This window comes from Halyomorpha halys, unplaced genomic scaffold (assembly GCF_000696795.3).
Source record: "Halyomorpha halys isolate HHAL.00 unplaced genomic scaffold, Hhal_1.1 Scaffold262.1, whole genome shotgun sequence".
Classification (NCBI taxonomy): domain Eukaryota; kingdom Metazoa; phylum Arthropoda; class Insecta; order Hemiptera; family Pentatomidae; genus Halyomorpha; species Halyomorpha halys.
The window spans coordinates 60,938-68,204 of record NW_027109480.1 but is presented as its reverse complement, the minus strand read 5'-3'; the positions used below and the strand labels follow the sequence as shown (position 1 = coordinate 68,204).

The following is a 7,267-nucleotide window of genomic DNA, read 5'->3' as shown; positions in this document are numbered from 1 at the left end:
TATTCTTATCTAGTATTATTATTTTTTTTTTTTTTACAATGTGAGATTAATGAGGTACGAAGAATATTTTTCCTGAATTATTGTAATTGGTAATTAACAATTTAAAAATAAATTCCACTAAAAAAACTTGAAATTGTTCATAAAAAAATATTTTTTTTTGGTTTATTTTCGAATTATCGAAAATATTGTCAAGTAAAAATTGGTAAATAAATCCTCAATTCGTTAATTCGCTATTAAGAATTACATGCACATACGTTTATATACGTAAGTGAGTTTTTAAAAATTAAGATATTAACTATTATATTTATTATTTATCATTCCCTAATATTTCACAAATTTTATTATTAGTAACCTGAATTATTACTATTGGATTAGTTATATAACTTCTGGCCTCCAAAGTTCCATATCCAGCAAATTCGTCATAGATTTTTCCACCAACGTAAATTCAAACAAGAGGGTTCACAAGCAGTGGCAAATAAATCAATACAAATGGATTATAGGCTTGGCACCCTATCAGGATCTATTGGCCCTCCTACAAAGCAGAACTCCCGTGGACCAAAACGCTTTTATATTGAGTGCTGAAAATATTTAACGAATATAAAATTAAAAGTTTATAACTTTTACCTTCTTTTTTTCCATTCTTTTAATTGTTAATTTTGGCATTTATATTAACTGTTAACATCTGATAAAATAGAATGTTGTAATATGAAATATTATTAATCCCCTCGATATTTCAGTTTGAAGAATCTTATTCCAACCTATTTTCGTTGGAGCTTTGGTTGATTTGTTTTAATCCAAGATAATTCTGTCCTCAGCAATTTTTAGTTTTCTATATTGGGTCAAGAACCCGGAGTAAAATAAAATAATTATTCAACCCAATTTTTTTATTACTTTCATGACAATTATAAGTAGTAACAAGTCAAATTTGAAGAGTCTGCCAAACATAGTCAGGGAAAATAAAAAATTGTGGCTGTTAAACTCAAATCTTATGTACCTCATCAACTACTGATTTCATGAAATTTTACGAAAACGCCAAAAGTTTATCGCAATTTTGAAAAGTTAGGCCTCCAAATTTTCTAAAGTTCGTTAAAGTACTGTTTTAATAGGATTTTTATTCAAAATTTCATTTCGAAATATTTTTTATAAGATATATTTAAATACATTCGTAATTTTTAAAAACATAAATTTTAAAAATGAAATAGATGATTCAATGACAACAGAACATTTTAATATATCATTTTGCACAAGAGCCCGGTGGGCTTAAGTGAGCAAAAGTTATTTCACTCCAATTTTTGATTACTTATATGAAAAATATGTATAATTACCAGTTAAATTTGAACTGCCAATTATAGTGAGGGGAATTAAAAATTATAGCTGTTTCAAAACTTAAAAAATAAATATTTTTTTATTCGGATCTCCATATCCTTAAAACTATTATTAAGCTATCTCCATGGATTTAAATTATATTAAAACCAACAACACTAAAAAACATAATATAACATCATTTAAAGCAGAGTATTTTTTTTTAAAATAAGCACTCACACAGACCTGTTTACATTCAATATTTCCTGAGATACACTTTGAAAAAAACAACATTTCATAATGAAATAACGCTTATCTCAAAATAAATTCACTAATCAGTAGTTATTGAATTTATTTTGGGATAACTTTGTTGCAGGAACGAACCTGTCTGTTTTTAATGTTTCTGTTAGAACTCAAATCAAAGCTGTTTGAGTGTACCATAAAGTAGTTTGGAACGTTTATAATCTTAGGAGTAGTAGCTTTTATGATGTTTGCCAAAATTTATTCACAAAATATTGATTTCTAGTTCGTTCTGAAAAAACTTTATCTATGAAAAATTTTATCTCAGAAACCCTTAGACGTACAGATGTCAGTTAGCACAAAAAATAAAGCTAGTTGAATGGAGTAGTAGCTTTTATGATATTTTCTAAAATAAATTGATTTATAGCTCTTCGAACAAATTTCCATGTGCCTAATTTATATTCATATGCAAATATCATAAAAACTACTACTCCATTGAAGATTTGTGTCATAAATTACTTTATAGTAAGTTAAATTTCCTTTATTTTGAGTTCTGGTAAACATATATACGTCTTATAGTTCTAGAGATATATTTTTTTTTTCAAAAATCAAACATTTTTCCGAACAACTAGAAATTAACATATTCAGTCATTTGTATTTAGTATTTTCGTAGGAATAGTAGTTTCCATGAAATTTTCCAAAATAAATTCACAAAAGTTGATTTCTCGAGGTTTTGAAAATACGTTTACTTTATGAAATACTATATGTCAACTTTAAATGATGCTATATCATGTGTTCTAGTGTTGCTGGTTGTTCTCAGGATATAGAGCTCCGAATGAAAAATTCATTTTTTGTATCTTCGGAACAGGCGTCATTTTTTATTCTTCCTCACTATGGTTGGGAGCTAATGTTTTGACTCTTAACCATATTTAGTTTTTACTAAAGTAAACAAAAATTGGAGTAAAATAACTCTATAATCTCTCCTCTTGGGCTCATGGACGGGCAAGTTACATTATTACTATGAACTCTGTGTGTATTGTAGGAAGCTATGTTTTTGTAATATATGTTTGCTCTCAAATAGTTATAATTCTAAAAAATTCCTTATTATTTCCAAAGAATAAAATTTATGTTTTTTTCTAATTTCAACTCAAAGTAATAGATTTATTTTTAATATTAGTGATGGGATAAAGAACCCCTTTTAGAAAATTAATTACTTAACAATAATTCAAATATTCTTTTTATATAATTTCAGATATACATTACTTGCAAAATTTCCAATATTATGTTTAATCTAGCAATAGAATAAATAAAGAGTTTTTTTGATTAAAAAAAACAAAACAGAAATTTAGTTCTAAAAAATAATACAAATTCTTTGGGTTTCATCATACTTTTTTTCGAGGAAAAGTAAATTGGTATTTTTCTTCTCCGGAGGTAGTCGTCCATGTTAAGCTCACTAAAATTCTAGGACACAACTTTGATTTCTTTAACTTAATAAAGAATTATGATCCTTTGGTACCAAAAAAAGCTGAAAAAATTACCTTTAATTATTCTTTCACCGTTGGAGATCCACCCGGACCGTAAATCTACATTTAAACCCAATTGGAGAGCTATATTCACTTTAAAACAAATTGGGATTTCATACCTTCTGCAACTACCTACTTTCTCCTCTTCTATGGCTATGCTTTTTTTTTTTTTTATGTAATGTTGTGTATATAGGTAGATAACATAAAACAGATTAAAAAGATGTGATAAACTGTTGAAAGCTAGGAGTTTTAATAGTTTTAGGAATACAGTTATTTATTTTTTCCTAAACCAGTTTTTTTTTTTCAAATTAATGCTTCCACATTTAATACTCAAACTACGAATATGCGACAGTATAAGCTTAAAAAAAAATTGGTATTTAATATTTCATGATCGTATCCAACACTGATATAATAGGTAAGGACGAGACGAAACAGCATATTAATAAATTTTATTTATTTTCGTTTCGAGATTTAGTACCATGGGTTTATTACAAAAAATAAAATAAATAAATCTGTACCAGTACAACACGTGAAGGGTCAGGGGTGCAGTACTTAGTAAGTATTGTTACTAGCACAACGGTTGTGCAAGGAGGTGATATGGTCAGAATAATGCTCGACTATCAGATTTTTAGCCAATAAAGTTTACCTACTAAATGTGGCTGGATGAACCCTGGAGGGCGCCTGAATCCACAGGGCTGACTCACGGGTAGAGTGAAACAGGATATAATTATCTGCCACAGGTGGATTCGGATCCGGGTCCTTGGAGATAGTAGTACAATGCTTTACCATTGAGTTACCTACTTCCATATACCATGGGATATTTAATAAAAAATGGGATGAAATTTTATACGCTGTGTACTGTAGCAACGCATTGGACAACATGTTTAAATTTTTCCTATCTTTTAAGGCGACATATAATCGATACTTTCTAGGTATTTTGAAGGTTAAATCATTTATCCTCTATATTTAACACATTACTCAATCACTACAATACACTTAACTATGAATGTGTTAATATATTAAGTTTAAAAAAAATCACATAAAACTCAAAAAACTAAACATGTAAAGGAATAATAAACCATTGATCCTATAATAAAACCCTTTTTAGTAGGAACTTAATATTAATACGAAGTAAATTTTAGAAGAACAATAATCACACTTTTATTAATTCACGGTGTCAATTAAAAGATAATAAACTCAATTAGCAAAATAAATCCATAGTTTTATTGTATGAATTCAACAACGTATCTTTTCCTACGGCAAAAATAATATTGATAAACAACGCTGCAATCAAGAAAATCAGTATTATGTTCTAATTAAAAATGTAATAACAAAAAAAGTATTAACTCCAATAATTAATTTTAGAGTGAATATTGTTCATTTTCTTCTAGGAAACATTTTATAATTCAAAATCCGAAGTCTTTATGAACATAAACTCTCTGGTTAACATTACTAGAATAAACGATCTCTATTTTTGTCTAAATAGTATTTTTTTTTATTTGTAGAATGTGAGTATAATTTACTTACATTAGTAATCAAGGGTTAATATTGTAAAATATATTTAAAAAAAAGTGAAAATTTATGGTCCATACTTAGCACATAAAGCAATATCAAAAGCAAAATAAATTAATATCAAAATTACCTATAAAGAATTAATATTTTAATTAGGAAGACCTAATGCTTGGACATTATTTTCCTCTATAAATTAATAAAGAATATTTCAAAATAAAAATATTTTACCAATTTTCATTGGTATACTTTTAGGTCAAATTTAAGCAATGAAACAAATGGTTTCATATTGACCCGATACGGATGGGTTACGTAATTTTTCTGACGAGACAACTTGAGGATTAGAGACTGGAAACCGAAGCAGGTTTTTGTTGTCGTATACACTATCATTACGATGGAGATAGTACTTATTTATATACAAGTAACTGGGTGTAAATAAAGTCTATGTTTACAAAACATTATTTAAATGTTGATAATTTATATAAATAGATCCATCGTAAAACCTATATCTACCCCGATGAGTACGAGGGTTATGAAGTCAGATTACCTTGAATTCGTATTTTCATTCTTGAGTTCACATCTGTAATCTGAATTATAATATCAGTATAAGTCAGTGCTGAATATTTTTTTTTACCAGTTCAGTATTGAATCATTCATTAAAAGTTATGTTACATATTATCTGATAGACGTGAGCAAAATATCAAAAATAAAAAACAAAACTTGTACTTATTACGAAATATTTTTATTTTAAAACTCCATAAAAGTTACTATATGTAATAAATAGAAAGTTATAGTTTTTTTGTAAGTCTCCAATTATTAAATAAATGATTAACAAGTCTTTATTTGCTGAGCTCTTAACTATGTCATTATAAACAAAAATTATGATAACATAATATGTAAGCAGTTTTAAAAGTGATAGAAATATTTAAAATATCAAGAAAATAAATGTGTTAACTAAACATATTTTAATTTAATACATGGAAAACCTCAAACACTATAGTACATGGAAAATGTTAAAGATTTTATAGAAATTGTTTTAAAATAATTTAATTTTTATTTAAATAATAGATTTTTTTTTCATTGATTGAAAAAAAAATTCCTTTCATCGCTTGAGTCAAAATGAGCCCGTACGAATTGAACAAAAAATTGTGTCATCATTAATTTCTTTAGATCACTCTCTTTTTAAATATTTACAATAAAATATGGCGAATATGAATTGGTTAGTTAAAAACAGTAATGGATGCTATAGATTTCGAAAAATTGGATTGGTATAATACATTTTATTCGAAGTAATGCTCTCTCATGGCACAAAATCCTAGATGATAGATGGTATTATCAGTAAAGGAAAATTATTGATTGTGATTACTTACAGTTTAAAAGAATAAGAAAAAGTTCTAGTTAATCTTGATTCGTATATTGGTGATCCAGACAAGCGGGGTGCTTCCATATTTTTGATTTATATAAGAATGAAATATACCTAATTCTTTCCGCCATTATTTAAAAACCACAATATACATTTTTAAACTTATTTTTCAGTGTTACGTTCTATTTTATATAGAATCTTGAAATATGTGAAGATTACAGCCAACCGTAAATGTTTTATATTTACTTCAATTGTGTTCTGCAAATATCAAGAGTCTGTAGTGAAGATTATTTCAAAACATGTGCGATTTTTCCATAACCATTGAAGTGATTTCAACGAAAAATCAATGGTATTTTCAGATTTAAAAACAAAACAAAAAACTATAGCATATATAATACGTTAGAAAAAACAATTCGAAACTATAAAAAAAAAAAAAAAAATCATTATTTTTGAGAAACAGATTGGATTTTTAAAAGTTAATTTTTATTAACTTATACAGTAAATTTATTTAATTCTTTTTTTTCTTAATTTTTATTTATTCGTCATTGTTATTTTGTTTATTCTTTTTTTTTTAAATATCTTGTTTGTATTCCCTTAATAAAATCAAATCAGCCATACAAAAAATAAAAGAAATAAACAAAATTCCAATGTGGTTGTGACAATAAATACGTAAAATTCAACATTAGTTTAATATTTGTTGTTGTTCGTTGATAAACATATTTAGTCTTATAAAAGGTGATATTTTTAAATATCGTATCAAATGGGACAAAATTATCTTAATGTAAGTTCTTCATTTATTATTTAATTTTATAAGTATTCCATTTTAATTGTATTCAAGTCGGAATTGGTGGAGTTTAATATTAATTAATAACCCAGTGTATTAATTATAAACCATCGTCAGTGCTAAATTGTTTATAATTTTAATCCAAAAGTTGTTGTTCGGGGTTATAGGAAAGATGATCTAATAGGAACAGTGCGATGATACAAAGGGACAATTATATACGAGCACATATAGCGTGTGGATCTCTTCCAACGCTCTCCCACTGAGACAATATTATAACTACTAAACAGATTATTTCATTTAATATCCTTTCGAATATCTTTTATATTACTGTTTTGTTTTTATGTTTTCAATAAATTCCTATAGGAACGAAACTATAACAGTAAAATAAAAAAAAAAAAGAGAAGAATATGAGGGGTAATAAACGAGACAAAGTTGAAGGAAGTCCATCGCTAAAATCTATATTAAAAATATTTCATCCTGAATACAGTTTATTGAAGAAATTTTATCTTCCAATAAAACTAATAATGATTATTTTCCTCTTTGAAT

General features: G+C 26.5%; 1 protein-coding gene across 1 annotated transcript in view; it reads right to left on the bottom strand.

The window, feature by feature from the left end:
* The window catches only part of Ca-alpha1D (Ca[2+]-channel protein alpha[[1]] subunit D), a gene marked incomplete in the record, with an annotated part of 380,374 nt that overhangs the window by 372,305 nt on the left and 802 nt on the right, over nucleotides 1-7,267 (bottom strand).